Source organism: Castor canadensis, chromosome 13, assembly GCF_047511655.1.
Source record: "Castor canadensis chromosome 13, mCasCan1.hap1v2, whole genome shotgun sequence".
NCBI classification, from domain to species: Eukaryota; Metazoa; Chordata; class Mammalia; order Rodentia; family Castoridae; genus Castor; species Castor canadensis.
In genome coordinates, this window is record NC_133398.1 from 103,490,866 (window position 1) to 103,510,441 (window position 19,576).

The window sequence follows — 19,576 nt, forward strand, 5'->3', positions numbered from 1 at the left end:
TTATACTCTCTCTACAACAAAATTAGAAATAAGGGCAAAATAGTTTCTGCTGGGTATTGAGGGGATGGGGGGGAGAGGGAGGGGGCGGAGTGGGTGGTAAGGGAGGGGGTGGGGGCAGGGGGGAGAAATGACCCAAGCCTTGTATGCACATATGAATAATAAAATCAAAAAAATCAAAAAAAAAAAGAGAGCGTATAAGCAATAATAGGAAGGACCAAGGTTTTTTGCTGGTTGAGATAAGGATAGCTATACAGGGAGTTGACTTGCGTTGCTTGGGTGAGTGCCTTCTTGATGTGCCCATGCATCAGCCAGCAATCCACCTGGAGATAATCTGCTCTCAATATCCTGAAGACTGGTTTTTATTGTTCCTTGAGAACTGGAAAATCTCAACAATTTGGTGTGTATGTCTGAAATTTCACCTAACTTTGCTGCTTCCAGGTAGATCTTCAGCAACTTTTCATATACTTTCACAGTTTTCTCAATGTTTCTGATGTAGAAATCCAACGTGATCACAACTTCTGTCTTTTTGTGAACAGTTTCACTGTAGTCATCTTTAACTAATTCAATCAACCACCGTATCCCCTTTCGCGTTAATTCCCGATAAAGGAGCAAGGTACTGGCAGCTCTGCAGGAGTAACACACAGCCCCTGTTATTCCCTTAGCCATGCTAGCATCCCCATCTAAATCATGACGTGGGTGCAATTTAGGGAGGGAAATTTTTTCCTATATTAATCCTGTGGTACTCAGGGGCTCCCAGCTTACTACAAAGATCGGATTTTCCTCCGTGGTTTTAGGGAAATGCTGTGCCAGTCTTCCAGGTTCTAAAACTAAGTGTCGTCCTTCATAGATGAGTTCTCGATTTGCAGAAATAATTTTTGTTTGCTTGTAGACCAGTTCATGAAATTCAGTAGCAGCATTATAGCTATGAGTGTAAATCTTATGAGCTATCATTTGTTGTAGTGGAAAAACATGAATTATCATTCAGTGAAGTATAGCACTAGCTTCTGCAAAAAACTGGTCAAAACCCCAACACTTTTCCTGGTCTGCTTCAAGGATGTTTGCAAGAACAGGGGTGAGTAGAACCTGAAGACCCCAAGAAAGACTGCAAGAAACAGGCGTGTCTCCACTCCAGTCGATTGGTCCATTTTCTGCTTTCTGTACTCCAGCTATTGGGCCAGAAGGCTTTCCAGTAATTGTTTTATACATCACGTCTTTGTTACCACGAGGCCCTTCAAATGGTCTAAAGGGCAGTGGTCCAGTAGCTGCACGGTAAAATGTTACCCCAATACTTCTGATGATCTTTCCTGAGCACTGCTCTCTCATAACATCAGGATGCAAATACTCTTCTGTGCCATACACAGAGACAAACCGCTCACCACCCTCTAATTCTCTAGCTGCCGAAGTCTGAGTTTGTACGCAGTCTGTCCGTCTTCCCTATGCACGCGTGATACTTCCTGGCTTGCTATCACGGCGCACTGTGCCGTTCCCTCGGAGGTGATTCATTCCCTCCACCACATCTCGTAAAACAGCTAGAAATTCTGATTCTGGTGGTCCATAGGCATTGGATGGCTCTGCTGAAACAGTGCATAAACTTCCACGTGGACAAAACTCCATAATGAGTACTTTATGTCTTGTTGTCTCCTCTTCAACAGCACATAATTTGACAATCTTTTTGTGATTGAGTTTTTTTAACACTTCAAATTCTCCACTTGAACATCCACTGGACGGAGGAAGCTTACGTTGTTAAACACTTTGACAGCAAATAAGTCACCAGTTTTCTTCGTCTGCCACGAAAGACATTTGCAGGAGCTCCCTGACCCAAGATATGAGAGAAAAGCACAGATGCGGGAAGCTCCGCACCTCTGCTCAGTCAGGCGGTCTCGGTACCCAGCAGGACCCCGCAGGCCACCGCCAGGGCCTTCGCAGCCTCTTCCTGAAAATTTTCTTTTAATTCCGTATTCTGATGTCGGTACTGTTAATTCTGCCAGACTTCTATGGAATAAATAAAAACAATTTTATACAAAATCTTTATCTCACTTTATGAGGCTAATACCATCAAAATCCAACAAAGAAAAGAGTATTCAAGCATTCTTCAAGAACGTAGATTTTCTAAAGCCAAAACAAAAATCTTAGAAAATTAATTCCAAAACTATATAAGCCAATCAGTTATGGTCAAGTAAAATCTATCCCAGCAAAGCAAGCTTGGTTTAAAATTTTAAAATCAATTAATCTAGTTCACCATATAAATAAACTAAGAACAAAACCTATGTGATCATCTTGAGATGCAGAAATATGATTTAAAAAAATCGCTAATAAAATCATCATCTATTCCTAATAAAAACTCTTAACAGAGTAAAGAGAACTTCTTCCACCCATAATATGATAAAAGCAAAACAAAAAGAAGCAAAAAAAGAAAAAATGACCACTAACAAGATACTTAATGGTGAAAAATTTCACCATTTCACATTTTTTTCACTGGGATCAGAAACCTAACAGGCCTGCCCACACTCAGGGTTTTGATTGATCATCATACTTGACATTACAACCAGTGCAGTAAAAGAAAAAAATAAGTCAAATGTATTCACACCCAGATATTTTTGAAATCAGATACTGTATCCCATTTCTTATAGTGATGTTTTATAAAATGTCTAAAGGTTATATTTATTGATGATTTATATGCACACTTTCTAATTTTTGTTTTTGGAGAGGCAGCCCATCTCTGAAGATGACTGCTTGCAGTGCATTCCTGCAGCTCTAATGAAGTACAGGCATCTGTGGATATAAAGTAGATAAGAAGTAAAACCAATATTCCTTATGACTGCACACTCCCACACAGAAAAAATGATTGAACATGTATCCCCAATCTGTGAACATTTGCTTATAGATTATTTGCTGTTCTTGAGTAATATATTTTTACAAATGAGAAAATGCAAAGGAAGAGTTTTTGTAAAATTTTTTCTTCAAGCAAAGGGTTCATATTCAGGACCCCTGGCTCTGGAGATTTCTACCCTAGAATCTTGCTATTCTAAGTCTGTCCATGAACCAGTATCATCATTACTCAGCAGGTTGTTGGAAGTTCAACTTTTGGGGCCCATCCAGACCTCCTGTGTCAGAAACTCCAGGGTGAGACCCAGCAATTTGCTTCACCAAGCTCTTCAGGTTATTCTGCTGGATTCAGTGTGCTAAGAAACACTGCCTAGTGGCAAGAGGGCTCTGTAAAAGTGTGTTAGTGAGGAGAGAAAATCATCAGTTCCATGCTAAGCTCCTGAATGCACATTTGTTCAGGCAGACATAACTGACCGTCAAGCAACATCCCAAATCTCCTCCTGTTTACTACTTAACTAAATAATAAAGAGTCATACATTTACTTGTTTTTAAAGATTACTTTTTATTAGAGTATATTACTTGTACAAAGGAGTTTCATTATGTTATTCCCATACACTGAACCTCTCTATCTGCTCTCCCCAACATGGCTCATTGAATAAATCTTTCTTTGCCCTTCACCACTACTCTGCTCTTTGTCATACCGGGATGGTGGCCATCCCATCTGTTGGGACTTTCAGAGTCATTGTCCTAAAACTCCAGTAAGAATCCTACTGAGAAGATATTTCATTTAAGTTCCTTTTCTGTGTAATTTTGGTCACACTACCAATTCATGATTTGAGTCACCTTCAGTATCCTTCATGTCATGCTAGAACCACATTTTGTCATTTTGTACTCTAAGATACAACTACGTACCAAGATTTACCTTGGCTTAATGACTGCAGAAACTTCAATTTCTAGAGACAGTAGGAAAACATAAGTGAGTGCTTTTTCCTTTTAGTTAAACACCATGACAGTGAATGATCTTGAATGTCTTTTTCATTATCTACTTACAGGTTCATTGGTAGAGTTAGTATATAATCTCAAATCTTACAATCATCAATGAAGATGTGATTAAAGATATGAAGCATATTCAAATTTTAAACTTAGTGAAGGGAATATTTAAAATGGCATATTGTGTCATTTTTAAATTTATGAATGCATAACATAGAAATTGAATGGTGTCCTCATCATTGGAACCTATGAGTATAATATTATTTGGCAAAAAGAAAATTTGGAGGTGCAACTGAGTTGAGAATCTGAATATGAATCTAAGCTCTACTCTTGCTTCTCAGGACCTTATTTATTTTTGTCTCATTGAAACATTCATGCCTTTTCACAAACAAGTCCTGAAAAGGAAGGACATAGATATCAGACTCTTTAAATTGTCCCTAAGACAAAATTATTTTGTTGTAAAATGTAGATGTAGAGTATTTAATAATCACCAATAGTGTTTGAAAGGTATCTTCACTGTTTATAGTCATTCTGACTTCTTTTTTCTTAACAAAGTTCTATTATAAACAGAAAATGTTTGTGATTACAAACAAAGAAGCAGAGGGTAAAAAGACCAACAAAAGCTACCTAGAGCCACTGCCCTCTTAAACCACCATAATAAACAATTAATTACCACAGAAATGAAGGAAGCACTGAGGCAGCACCAGCCCACAAACAAAATGTCCTCCAAACGCTTGGGTACAGGAGGTTCATCTTCAGCCAGACAGCACCCAAAGATACAGGGTGATGCCATTGGCAGATCCTTGCCAGCACAGCTGTGTTCCCCAGCACTATAATAAAAGAATGCAGGGAGGTTCACACAGGTGTGTCTCCTGAGGTTTAGCTATGGCAGAAAGAGTACAGTGGCCAGTTGTTCAAGCCCCTGTGATATGACTTCTGTCCATGGCATCCTCTTCCATTGGATCAATGTGCAAACAAATTTAATCTCAAAAAACCAAGCAAGACAATCATCACCACTCCTATACTGGATTTCACAGACCACGATGCCTAGACTAATTTTCTCAGGCCCTATGATAGCATTAAGAGGGGAATTGCAATGTTAGTGCCTTAACTGTAGAGAAGACAGAGCTTAAGAACCTAGTCCAGATTTTCTACTTAGCATAATAAACTTGAGAGTCGTGGTACAATGCAAAGGAGGGAGAAAGGAAGGGAGAGATAGAGGAGGAAGAGGGAGGGAGAAAAAAAGAGAGAGAGAAAATCTGAGGTTGAGGAGGTGACTAGAAAGGAAAACTAGACTTATGATTGTTCTCAAGATCCTTGCTACTAAACCATCAAACAAACACAATAGTCAAGTGTTAGGTTTTGAACACCTTCCACTTTCTAGACTCATGTGGAATGCTGCCAAACCCCTGGACAGGGCACTTTCTTCACTCGGAGGATTTGCATTGTCCAAGCTAAACAACTTCTTCACAGAAGATTTACACAAAATCAATTCTTGCCTAGACGGAAATCATGGCAAGAAAGAAAAATATCACCATTTCTTCATTGATCATAATTTTAATTCTAGAGCGCCATCTGTTGACAATTATTCTCTCTCTCTCTCTCTCTCTCTCTCTCTCTCTCTCTCTCTGTAACTGTTCGGGTTGATTCATAACCAAGAAAAATCATTTTGGCTATGTATATCAGCCTCCATCCAGGATTGTGTTCAACTTGTTTCACCATTACACTTTGAGGAAGTAAAGTCAGAGAATAACATTTCTTTAAAAGAACAGCATCATTGATCAGGCAGGTGCACAAAGCCAGGGGTCTGCTCAGGTCAGGTGTGAAGAGCTTGAGCAAGGTGCATAGAGCAAAAGCCTCAATAATATCCATTCCTTTTGACCCCCAAAAACAATTCTATGAAGACATCCTGCAAAGCACCAGTGATGTAGACAAACAATTATGTGCACAGCTATTTACTTTGACTTATTTATAATAGTCATTTTATACTGTTCAATAGAGATATAGATGCAGATGTGTTATATCACCATTATCCTTTAAATTAGAATATAAAATTTAGTGAATAATATAAAATTTACCATATATTTTATAAAGACCTAGGACAGAGGAGTTTGAAGGTTCCCAAGGCAAAGAAATGATAAATGTAAGGAGAGAGAAATGCTAATTGTCTTGATTTGATATCACCCATTCTGTCTATACGTCATTTTATCAAACTGCAGCCCATAATGTGTGAGATTATTATGTATCAATTAAAAACAAATTTAAATACACAGGGAATTGGAATAGATTGGAAAATGTTTATGATATATTGGTAGGTAAAATAAATCAGGAAGCAAACTGCTTTCAGTCTGATCCTGATTAAGCACAAAACATATCTGTACATGAATTGAAAAGAAATTGCACGGGAAGAGTGGTTAAGGACCGCAGTTAATTTTATTTCTTCTTTTGACTTCTGATATGTCTAAAATATATATAATAAATATATTTCACTTTTGTAATCAGATAATTCATGTTTGATGTGAGAGTGTTTTGATTCAAAATACATTGCAGAAAAATGGGAAAAATGAAATAGCATACTTTACCTCCACCTAGTGGGTGTGGGAGAAATTGCAGTTAGAATCTAAAAGTTATCCTTAGTATTTTTCAACAAAGAAGAAAGATGTGAGTGAAAGACAGAAGAGAGGAGCAAAAAAGAGAGGAGTAAAAAGCCAAGAAGACTATAGAATGCAGCTGTATAAAATGTGCAAAGCCTAAAAACATAATATATTAGGCAAAATGTCACCCTGGTATTTATACAAACAATACCCTCTTTGTTTTAGCAACAAACCTCAATATGGCACCTTTAGTTGGTTACTGGGTCACCTCTGCCATCTTTTCCAGTGCTGCACCCTGGCGTCCTCACAGCCAGTTCCCACTGGCACCCAGTCTGCACTGATTTACTCACAAGGCCCTGCTGCCTGCCTTCACTGTCACTTCCTGGGGGCCTGGCCCTCCTCTCCCCTCCTTCAAACACATTCTCCTCCCTACTCCTCCCTAGATTTTTTTTTGAGAGTTCTCTGTGGTCCTTACAAAGAGCAAAGTTGCATTCTTTGTGCATCCTGTCAAAGTTGCTCTCTGGCTTAAAAAGCCTCAAGTGGTTCTGATCATTGAAAGTAAAATCTAAATTCCTTACAGTGCCCCCTATGGGGCACGTGATGCTTTAGATCTCACCTCCATTTGCAGATTCATCTCTCTTCAGCCCTGGCATCCCACTTCCCCATGTGCTTTTGGGCACTGGGGTTTGCCATGGGTTATTTCAATTGTCTGCAATACCGTTCCCACTTTGCCAACCCAAAAAGTCCTACTGACAGTACTTACTTCTCTGTAAAAGCTAGACATCTAGAGAAATATAGATGTTTTACAATAATGGCACCCCAAGAAATGATCCCTCCCATAACTAGTACTAAGGAAAATTTCATATACATAGCTGTATCTAGACAGGGCTCTCTAACTATCTATAAATACAAATTGACTTACCAACTTTGAATTGGAAGCCATGATGCTGTGATATTGGTTAGATATGTTTGGAAAGGTATTTTCTAATTAGTGGCAAATATGGTCCAAACATCTTGGAAAAAAAGATTTGTTTCTTTATAGACAGGAATCAATGTGCATTAGAATTGCAGTCAAGGACAGAAACTTGAGTTGTGTGTACCTGACTGTGGAAAAGAAAATTCAGAAGTGTTAAGGGAGAAGGGTGATGGGAAAGAGGAGATGGAGAATCATAGAGAATGAGGGATGGTTAACTTCAAGGGTGACCCCATGACAAAGCCAGTGGTCAGGAGCACAGAGTTGAAGAGGATGATGCTTTGAGCAGTGGGTCGTGAGGACAGGAGTAACTCAGAGGGGACATGGGACAGAGTAGTAGACGCAGGAGTCAGATCCAACAGGCAGCAAATGAGAGTACCTGGGTCCAGATGTGAGATAAAAGAAAACTTAGCTTACTTCCTAGTTTTGCACATGAAGAGTAGGTGGATGGCAAAGGGTCTCTGAGGTCTTGGTCATTCCTTAAGGAGACGGGAACACTGGAGCTCAAGTCCTCCCCCCTTTCCTCCAAGGAACAGAGACTATGCCAAGACCAGAAACCAGAGGACATGGGGGCAGCTTCACAGATGGGCAAACCAGCTGGTGGGGTCTCAGCCCTCAGCTAGAGCCAGCACAGTCCGTAACTCCATTGGTTGAGTGCTCTGTGGTCACCATCTTGAAATTCTTAGTTACTTTACCTTTGTGTGTGTGCTTTGTGTGTGTGCTGAGGAGACAGGTTCAAGTGCCTGTCCACTGTTTCCTGCCCCATTTCCACAGTTCCCAATGCCCAGGAGCACAGAGCTGGGGCAGACCCAGAGCACATGGATTCCAGTGACATTAAATGAGCATATACACTGCATAAGAGGGGAACAGACAGCCCCCAAAAGCCACAGGCTGTCTGCTTGCTCTTAATACGGAAAGAAGGCAAAGGCTTTCTCAGAAGGAGATCAACAGGGCACCCGTCATATCCCTTCTCACCCCAGCCACTTCCCTGCGTTAGCCAACCAGCACCCCGAAAATGACACCATGGAGAGGAAAGGGGCGGGTAGAGCAGCCATAGCTCGCATCCTGTAGTGCCGCTTTTTAAAATTATTACCAGTGTGTATTAATGGTATGAAGGGTTTTCACTGCCGTATTTTGCATATATTGTACTTTGATCAGACTAACTCCCTCTCATGCTCTTTTCCCCATCCCTCCCTTCCCAGCTTTCAGGGTGCTTCCTTATGTAATCTTCATACACAAACACAATGTGTTCTACTATTACTCACTCCATCACTCTTTCTTTCTTCATCCCCAAACAGTGCCACAATTACAGTCACGGTTATACATACATGCATATATCAGGTCTGAATTCTGCATATGAGAGAGAACATGTGACCTTTGTGAACCTGGCTTACTTTGTTTAGCATCATGGTCTCCAGTTCTACCCATTTTCCTACAAATGACATAATTCCATTCTGCTCTATTGCTAAATAATACCCCGTTGTGTGTGTTATATATATATATATAAAACTTTGTTGATCCATTCATCAGTTGAAGGTCACCTAGGCAGATTCTGCAGCTTGCACACATGAGTGTGCAGGTGGATCTACTTGATCCTGACTCACATGCCCAGGGGTGGTGTCACTGGACCATATGGAAATTCTGTTGTTGATTTTTTGATGACCCTCCATTCTGCTTTCCATACTGGCTGCACTAATTTACATCCCCACTAGCAGTGTGTCAGGGCTCCTTTTTCCCACCTCCTCACCAGCCTTTGTTGTTTGCGTTCTTGATGATAGCCATTCTGACTGAAGTGAGATGACATGTCACTGTCATTTTGCTTTGCATTTCCTTTATGACTGGGGCATTGAGCATTTCTTTGTGCATTTATTGACCATTTATCATAATATCTTACTTCAAACTATACTACAGAACCACAGTAACAAAAACAGTATGGTACTGTCACAAAAACAGGCGTGAAGAACAATGAAAAAAAGACCCAGATATGAGCCCACAGTCATAACCAACTGATTGTTGACAAAGAGGCCAAAAACATATGTTGGAAAAAAGACAACCTTTTTAACAAATGGTGTTGGGAAAACAGGATATCTGCAGGCAGAAGACTGAAACCAAATCCCTATCTCTCACCCTATACTAAATCAATTCAAAATGGACCAAAGACCCTGATGCAAGTAAAACCTGAACCTTTGAAACTGCTATGGGAAACCACTGGAAGAGACAGGCATAGGCAATGACTTCTTGAATAGGATTCCAGTAGCTTCTCAAACAACAGCAATAATTGACAAATGGAATTGCACCAAACTAAAGACCTTCTGCACAGCAAAGGAAACAGTCCATTAGCCTAAAGAGATACCCACAGGAAGGGAGAAAATCTTTTCCAGTTACTTATCTGATAAAGAATTAATATCTAGAATATACAAAGAAATTAAATATTTAAACAACCAAATCAACAAATGGGCAAATGAATTAAACAGACAATTCTCAAAAGAAGTGCAAATGGCCAATAAATACATGGAAAATGTTGAAATTCTTTAGTCATCTGGGAAAATGCAGATCATCTCACTCCAGTCAGCAGGGCTGTCACCAAGAAAACAAATGACAGACTCTGGCAAGGATGGGGAGGGAAAGGAACCCATATATGCTATTGGTGGGAAGATAAATTAGTGCAGTCACTATGGAAATCAGTATGACTGGTCCTCAAAAAAACCTAAAAATAGAACTACCTTATGATCCTGCTATATCACTCCTAGGCATATACTGGAAGAAACAGAAGTTAGCATGCAACAGAGACACCTGCATGCCCATGTTGCAGTACTGTTGGTGACAGCTAAATTATAGACTCAGCCTCGGTGTCCATCCATTGGTGAACAAAGAAAATGTGATATATATACACAATGGAGTTTTAGTCAGCCTTAAAGAAGAATGAAATTATATTATGTTATTTGCAGGAAAATGGGTGGAACTGAGGATCATCACTCTAAGTAAAATAAACCAGGCTCAGAAAAATGAACATTGCAACTGGGCACTGGTGGCTCACGCCTGTAATCCCAGCTACTCAGGAGGCAGAGATCAGTTTGAAGCTAACCCTGAGCAAGTAGTTCACAAGACCCTATCTCAAAAATACACATTCAAAAAAGGGCTGGCAGAGTGGCTCAAGTGGTAAAGCGCCTGCCTAGCAAGCACGTCAACCTTTTCCTTTATGCTTATTGATCATTCTGTCATATTAAAAATCTTTAATTTATGGCAATTTTATAAAGATATTCTACTATGTTGAATTTTAGTATTTTACATTTCATGTTTAGATCTAACATCTTACTGAAGCTGATTTTTTATTTTATTTTTAAAATAATTATCATTATTTTAATTACTGTTGTATTGGGGGCACATTGTACATTTACAAAAGTTCTTACAATATATCGTAGTTGAATTCATCCCCTCCATCATTCTCCCTTATCCCCTTCCTCCATGCCTGGAATAGTTTCTAGGAATGAGACCTGCTGAAACTATTTCCCCCACATGTCATATGCAGCAGATGGCCATGGTCCCTCATACACATCCCCACTCTTTCCTGCCCCAAGCCCCTGCAGCTCCACACTTGAGTGCTGTCTTTTAGCTCTCTGGTGGAGCAGACAAGAACAGCCAAGGAGTTGATGACTTCGTGAGCAGCCCTCAGACAGTGGGCGATGGGAGGTGGAAGAGAAATGGCCCTGTTTCCTTGTGCCTGAGGTGGACCACTTTAGGTATGTCTCTCTGAAGTGTCCAGCAAGATGAAGTCCTGGTTACCTAATTCCCTCCCAAACCTGTCTCACTTCTGACTCCCCTACTGGGCCTTCCTGGTGTCATCTTCTAAACAAACCACTTGAATAGAATTCCTGTTTCAAAGTAGAGGTAGAGGACTATTCGAGTCATCTTTCCATCACTATAGCTAAACACCCGAGGTAATTAATTTATACAAAAGGTCTATTTTGGCTCACAGTTGTGGAAGCTCCAGGATGTAATCTGGTGACACCATTCAGGACCTGTGGTTAGGCAGCTGCATATCATGGTGAAAGAGTGTGGCAGAAAAAACCTGTTTACATCATGAACTCAGGAGCAAAAGAGAAAAAGGATTTGGGACCCACAATCTCCTTTGAGGGCATGACCTCAGGAACCCATGAACCTTGTACTAGGCCTCACCTCTCAAAGGTTCCACTGCCTCTCAATAGCGCCACCCTGAGGACCAAGCCTTTAACACATGGGTCTTTGGAGGACATTCAACATCCAACCTTCAGCAGAGCCCAACCCAAGAAAACAGCTTCACCTAGAGGCAGTCAAATTGCCAGATCAGTATTTGCAAACACTGCTCACTATTTACCATTCATGGCACCAGGACCGTGATATTCATTAAACACTGGAGGAATGACTCAGGCATGAGTGATCTTCCTTTCTTACTATTCTTCCTCCAGAAATTACCAATATACCTGAAAAGTTTTACTATTAAAATTTATTATTTTAACATTAAGGGAACAGTTTCCATACTTTAAAAAAGTAACACAGAGCTTTAAAAAAATGAACAGAACCTGCATATATAATTCAGAGGAATGCAGAGATTTTCTTCTGGAACAGGAGGTGGGGGCTCGGTATTCCAATCACTCAATCTCCACACCTTTATCACCCCTCTCCTCTAGGGTAAATGTCAGAACACCTCTGCAGTTTAGAATTGCATGACCAAGAAACTCTTCTCAAAAACATGATCCCACTAGAAGAGTTATCATCTTCCCCTGTTACAATATAAAGCTCCAGCAGAAAGGAGAGAGCATCAGCCACCATGCAGATGCCACCACAGCAGGAGTTTGTTCTTAGAAGCCTGTAGGATCAGTATTATTGTTTACAAAGAAGCATGCCCAAGTCTAGATAGGTGATATTGTCAGAACTGAGACTGAATCCTGTTCTTTGCAGTTTCAGAGCTCATATACTTATTATGACACATAAAAGCTACCTATTAATGCAAACATAAGAAAAAGTCAATTAGACTTAGTCTGTCATTGGGGCAAAGATGGGGCCACAATGATGCAGCTGAGAAGAATGAAACAAGGAGTGAGAGGAAGCATCCAGGGTTCCCCTCTACTCCAGCCCTGCAATAGGGCTTTGTAAAGCAAGAAGGAAAAAGAAAAGCATAGTACATTAGCTACTTACCTTTTCCTGTTTGCCTTCACCAAGTGTACGTGCATGAGTACCGTCTGTACTCCATATCTACACCACCCAGTCATGTTCTTCTTGGCATTCCTTGTTCTGGTTGCTGTTTTCTGAATGGAAAGTTGCAAAAAGCAGAGACACAAGTGGGAAGATGATTGCAAAAGTCAAGTCAGAGGCCCTGGTGGTTTGAATGATGTTGTGTTCTCAATGATTGTGTCCTCCCCCTGAAATTCCTATGTTGAAATGTTAACCCCCAAGGCAATGGTATAGGAGATAAGGCCTTAAGGATGTGATTGGGTCTTGAGAGAAGATCCCATATGAATGAGATTAGTGTCTTATAAAAGACACCTGAGGGAAACCCATTTTCCCTTGCTCTGTGTGTGGACATAGTGAGAAGGCATCGTCTATAAACCAGAAGCCAGTCCTCACCAGACACCACCTCTGTCTAAGCTTTGGTCTTAGAATTTCTAGCCTGCAGAACTGTGAGAAGTGTCTGTTGTAAGTAAGCCATGCAATGTATGTTAGTGTGTAATAGCATCCCAAATGGACTAAGACAGATGAGAGGAGCCCAAGTGGAGAGTGAGTAAAAGTGGAGAGAAATGGGAAGAACTGGGGCATCATTTGAAGATGGAGTTGCAAAGATTCGCTAATGGGTTGAGGGTGAAGCAACTGCAGGAACTGTGGATGATTCCACTTTTTGTCTGGCCAGCAATGTATAGTGATGGAAGGGTCAAGAAGGGGGAGCTGGGAAAGGAAAGAATGAGCAAGTTTGGAATTAAGAGCTCTGCTTTGCTCCACATGTAAAGACATTAGGTAGGCAGCTGCCACAGCTGCAGGGAGACAAAGCAGGTAAGAGGAGGTTTGGTGTTAAGATGGACAAAATGGGACCCAGCAGAGCAATGGAAATTGAAGGTCCAACACAAAGAGTAGATGATCACTTAAGCAAAGACCAACTGGAGAAGTTGGGGGTGTAGAGCAATCAAAACATAAGCGGGCATTCAGAACAGAAGTACCCAAGGCACATCTCAGGCTTTGAAGGGAGCAGGGGTTCACCCACCAGAGCAGAAGGTGAATGAAAAGACAGAGTAGACACTACTGCAGCTAGGGTGGTGGTTTGGGAGTCAGGATGAGGGAGATTCATATGTGGAAGATAGATCCAAAAGATAAATGTATACACAAAGGCAAACATGAGCATATACACATCTACAGGAAGAATGTTTTGGCAATAGTGGAACTACACTATGGAACTTGGGGGAGGAGGGAAAGGAAAAGAGAATGAAAGTCAACAGTATTGAAATACTTCACATTCATGCAGGTGGAAGACATAATGGTATGTACTGCAAGCTGCCGAATAATGGGGGGCAAGAGGAAAGGAGTAAGGGAGAGTAACAGAGGGAGTTGAACTGACCAAAGTAAGGCATATTCACAACTGGGATACAATATACTGACTTTAGAACCAATAATGAAAGACAGGACTATAAAATAGGTACAGTGTAGGAAAAGGTATGTGTGTGTAAAATAGGTGCTTGTGGGAAGAAGGAGGGTGAATGGAGATGAAGATGAAGGAATAGGGTTGATGGGCTTCATATACATGAAAGAAATAGAAGGATGAAACCTCCTGTAATTGCTTTAAGTGGGATGGGGAGCAAGGAGGAGGGATAAGAGCGGAAATCTAACCAATGTACAAAGTAAGTCTATTCAGAATTATCACAACAAATCCCTTCCTGTACAATGAATATATGATCATTAAAATGGGAAAAAGAGGAAGGAGATTTACCTTAGTGTTTTGTATTCACCATAGGAAAGTAAGGCAAAGTTATCTGCCTAGAATAAGGAGGAGACGAGAACAGGTGATATTGGAAGATTGGGGAAATACAGGTGTGGGAATCTGTTTAGGAGACCAGCAGGGGAAGCACACTGGGCTGTGTATCAGAATCACTTAGCAGGCTGAGAACTCACTGGAGATTTGAAGTCAAGAATGGGAAAGTGAGGGGCATGGGGATGTAGCTTGGTGGTAGAGCACCAGCCTAGCACATACAAGACCCTGAGTTCAATCTCAAGCACTGCAAAAAAGAATCTAAATGTGAAAATGGACAACATTGGTGTGTGTTTCCCCACAAACCCAGGTGATTAGATGCATATCTAATAAATATGAAAGTAAAATAAAAATGAGAATAAATATGAGAAAGTAAAATAAAAATGAGAATAAATATGAGAGTGAATGGAGAGAGTTCAAGGCATTTCTCACAAATGATATTTGAAGACAGCAGCACAGAGCTCTCTGAGCAAGGCAGGAATGAATTGCACCCTCTCCTGTGGGAATGTGCTCAGTCCTGCTCTTATGGCCACAGACATGGCACACACTCCCTTCTGCCTCCCTCGGGAGAATCGTGGCCTCCCCTACCTGTCAATATTCAATCTTAAGCAGCCGTCTGTGCTCCTCAAGTCTGCCAGGAGGTCCTCCAGCCCTGCAGCTGGATGGACATTGCTCTTCAGAAAGTGCCTCAGACTTCAGCATCCCAAAGATGTGGCCCAGCCCAGCCTACCGGTTCACTCCTTTCTCTGGGAGCTTGGGACACAGGCTTAGCATTATCTCTATTTTGTAAGGTCTCCTTGGTTCCCCCCATCTTCTTTTCTCATCCTACTATCACTTCCAGACTTCCTGTTACTTTGTCGCAAAGCCTGTCTTACCTCAATCATTGCCTTTCCCAAGATTTCACTCCTGAGCCCCCAGCCAGAACTTTCCTATGGGTTTCAGAATCTGGATATGATAGAGTGCCACCAACTCACAATCCCCTGAGAGTACCCAAGGGGACACAGCTCAGGATGCCGACCTCTTCTCTCTGCTCCAAACTGGCACCGTCCTTCCTGGAGATACGGAGGCACAGGCCACAGCTCTGCTGACTCTTCACTGTCAACTTGAACACTGCTGACCATGAGACAAGTGGTCTCGTGTTCTGTGACCTACCTGTGCTAGCAAGCCGCCTGACCATCGGCCCTTCTGTGACCTTGGGGTGTACCTCTTTGCCTGTGGCTCACTTCTTCTTCATTATTAGTTATTACTACAAAAAAACTCTGCCCAGGGTCTATCCCATCAGCAGTGCATCCTTGACAGACATTAATATTTCTAGATAATCAATCCTGAGGCATGAGCAAATGGCCACTGAAAGTCAGACCACACCTGGCTGGCCCCACGCTACAAGAGAAGGCCTAGAAATTATAGCCAGGCAGTGGTCAGACAGGAACTCAGGCCATCGTGGGACCATATCCCTGGTGCAGGTCTCTGGAATGAGGTCAGAGTGAGAGAACTAGATTGTGGCTTGTTATATAATCACCAATAAAGAGGGACAGATTTCTAACCTGACAAAAATAACAACTGATGACAAACGTCAATTTTGGCTTCCTGGAAAATATTGTTCTTTTGATTTGCTATTTATGATGTGTTCCCAAATGCACACCTGAAGACATTTTAAAAGGAATTTTTTAGACTATTCTGAACAATGTAAACCTGAATACATTCTATTTTTGAATTCCAGCACCTAGCTACAAGAGGAAAAGGCTTTCACATTAATCAGCAGGAATGTTCCAGGTTCAATAAGCAATTCTGTGACTTTTATATGGACTGCTTTTTATAGCAACCACTTGTTATTTACGTAATCTATGAAAACAGCAGTCCATGCCACAGACAAAACATCCCTTACAGGCAGTGAAGCTGCATCCTGGAGAAGAGAAACTGACAACCCCACTGCCTTGCTCACCCATTATGGCAGGGCATGGGACTCCAGTGCTGTCTAAGTTCACAGAACAAGCCACATTGAACTTTGTGCATCCTCTAGCCTCACTCTGCTTTGAGACTGAGACGTGGACCAGAATTATGTTCAGCAAACCTATACCCTTGGTATTAAGAAACCAAGGGACCGTGGGAGCCCTCTCCTCGTGTATGTATGCACAACACATAGGAGAGCTCTAACTCACTCAAGATAGAGGAACTGACCTCCTCCCAGGATGGCATGGTGAGATTGAGTGTTAAAACCTTCTCCTTCCTAGAAATAATAAGTAATACAAAAGCATGTAGAGTAAAATAAACACACAGAGCTTCTTGCATCAGATGTACACCCAATATGGAAAAAAGTATGGAGATTGACAAAAAAACGAGAAAACTAGAGCTAGACGTACCATAAGATGTAGAAATGCCTCTGCCGGGTCTAGATCTGCTACGGTTTGGAGGTGGCTTATCCCACGTGCTGGAGGCTTGGCTCTGGTTGTGTCTGTGTGGAGGTGGTGGGCCTTTAAGAGGTGGGGCCCAGCGGGAGGTAATCAGGTCACTGGAGATGGCACCCATGGAAGAGATTAATATTGTTCTCCAGATTCGTTCCCATGAGAGGCATCCTCCTACCATGACATCATTAGGTGACACAGCCAGGGGACAAACAGATGTAGCCACACAATTTTGGACTTTCAGCCTTCTAAACTGTAAGTTAAATAAATCTCTTTTCTTCAGCCTTGGACACTTTGTTATGATAACAAAAACAGACTAAAATAATATCCACAGAAAAGGAAATCAATACATTGAAGAGCTCTTAACATTCTTGTGTTTCTTGCAGCACTACTCACAACCACCAAGTTATAGAATCAACCTAAGTGTCCAAGTGTCCATCAGTGGATGAACAGATAAAGAAAGTATGATCTATCTATACAATGGAATACTATGCAGCCATAAAAATGGATAAAATCCTGTCGTTGATGCAACATTGATGAACCTGAAGGATATTTTATTAAGTTAAATAAGCTGGACAGAGAAAGACAAATTCTGCATGATCTCACACATGTGTGGAATCCAAAGAAGCAGATCTCAGAAAAGCTGATAGTAGAAAAGTGGTTACCAGAGGCTGAAGAGAGTAGTGGAGTAGAAACAGAGGGGAGACTGCTGACCCACTGCAAAGTTACAATAGATAGGAGGAAAGAAGTCTAGTGTTCTAGTGCACAGTAGGGTAAGTATAATTAACAGCATTGTCGAATATTTCAAAATTGCTAGAAGAGAGGACTTTGATAGTTCTCATGAGGAAATGATAAATGTTTGAGGTGATGGACATGCTAATTACCCTGATTAGGTTACCAATGTATTCATGAATATGCTAATTACCCTGATTTTGATTATACAATGTGTACATGTATGAAAACATCACACTATGTCACTACATAATTTTTTTAAAAATTCAAAAAATACACATGATGATTGTGTATGCTAATTAAAAAATTAAAGGGAAAATTAAAAAACAGAAGTGTGGGGCCACATTCCATGATGTCAGTAGTCCGGAAGCAAGCTTTGTTGAATTTGCCTCTTGATTATGGCTGGTTCCTGCTGAGTCTTTATTTTGTTTTGCAAAAGCATCCTAATTGAGGAGTTTCAGTTTTCTCTATGATCACCCCAGATGTTTTCACAGCTTTGCATTCTGCTCATCACTCCATCTCACGAAAGAAAACATCTTAGCAGAGGTTGGACCAGAGGAAGCGAGCAGGAGTGAGAGGTGGTGGGGAGTGAGGCACCAACAATTAAGATTTTGGAGGAAAGTCTGTTCTTAGTAATGATCAGGTCTAGAGTTCAACCACAGATTGTGTTCAGAGCATCGCTAGGGAAGAGGTGCAGGAACTGAGCGTCTGGACATTGGATGCTTTTGCTTACATGAATGCTGAAGTATGTCACCAAATGTGACAACAAAAGTGAGGGACAATCCCCAGCCCTATGATCCCAACTACTAGGGAGGTAGAAACTGGGAGGATCACAGTTGAAGGCCAGCCTGGGCAAAAATTTAGCAATACTGAATCTCAACAAACAAGCAGGACATTTTGGAGCTTGCCTGTGATCCCTGCTTCATGTAAAGCCATAGTAGGAAGACTGTGGTTTGAGCCCAGCCTTGGGCAAAAATACAAGACCCTATCTGAAAAATAACTAAAGGCAAAAAAGGGCAGGGAGTGTGGCTCAAGTGGTAGAGCACCTGCCTAGCAAGCACAAGACCCTGAGTTCAAATCCCAGTACTGGAATAGAACAGAGCAGAACTGACAGCTATACGCTCATTACTACCACAAGAAGGGCAGAGATGTAGTGATCTTAGAGCTTGGTCTTCAAAGCCAAGGGATGGGTGCAGAAGGAAGAGGTTAATTGCCATGAAGTCATAATCAGGAACCGGAAGGCTCATTTTCCACTTCTGAGTCCAGGTGTAAAGGAGGGTGGAGAAAGATGACCATCACTTGACATGGCCAAAGGAAAAGCAATGTCCTTAAGGAAAGACCCATTTTAGTTAGAATATGAAAGATAAAGACTATTATAGTCATAGCCCATTTTCTGTTGCTAATTTAGAGGGGAAAATCTAAGATGGCTGTGTCTGTCCAGCTGCTGGTGAGGCCCTACTGGTTGCATCACCTCACAGCAGGTGGCACCAAGTGGGAACACATATGAGGAGAGAGCTGTCACATGGTGAGATGAGAAGCAAGAAGGACTCAGTGGCCAGGCTTGCTCTTTTGATAACAATCTCTCTCCGGGAAACTAACCAGGCTCTTATGAGAACTACATTAATCCCTTCTGAGAGTAGTAAAACCAATGACTTAATGCCCTCCCACAAGGTCCCACCTCCTAAAGATTTCACCGTTTCCCAACATGATTACATGAGGAATTAATCTTCTACCACATGGAATGTTCTGGGGACACACACAAACTGTAACCCAATGACAGCAAGGCTTTATTTAGAGAAGAAGTAGTGGAGGTAGCCTTGGCATGGTTTCCATAGGACACGAGGCCACTACCCACAACAATGTCAGACCAAGGGTGACCTATGAACTCCCTGGGGCTGCAGAGCATCATGGAATCTACACTGCTGATCTGTTGGGGTACCTGGACCAGCAGTGATAGCTATAGCTTCCTTTTAAAAATCAGGCTGCATTGTGAGCAGTACTGCAATCAGAGATGGACCCTGAATGAATAAACCCAGCGAGAAGCCCAGGTTGGAGAGGCAAAGATGGG

General features: G+C 41.5%; 1 pseudogene; it reads right to left on the minus strand.

Moving 5' to 3' along the window:
* Window positions 1-246: 246 nt before the first annotated feature.
* LOC109701793 (serine/threonine-protein kinase TBK1 pseudogene) lies at window positions 247-15,495 on the minus strand (annotated as a pseudogene).
* Window positions 15,496-19,576: the final 4,081 nt, after the last annotated feature.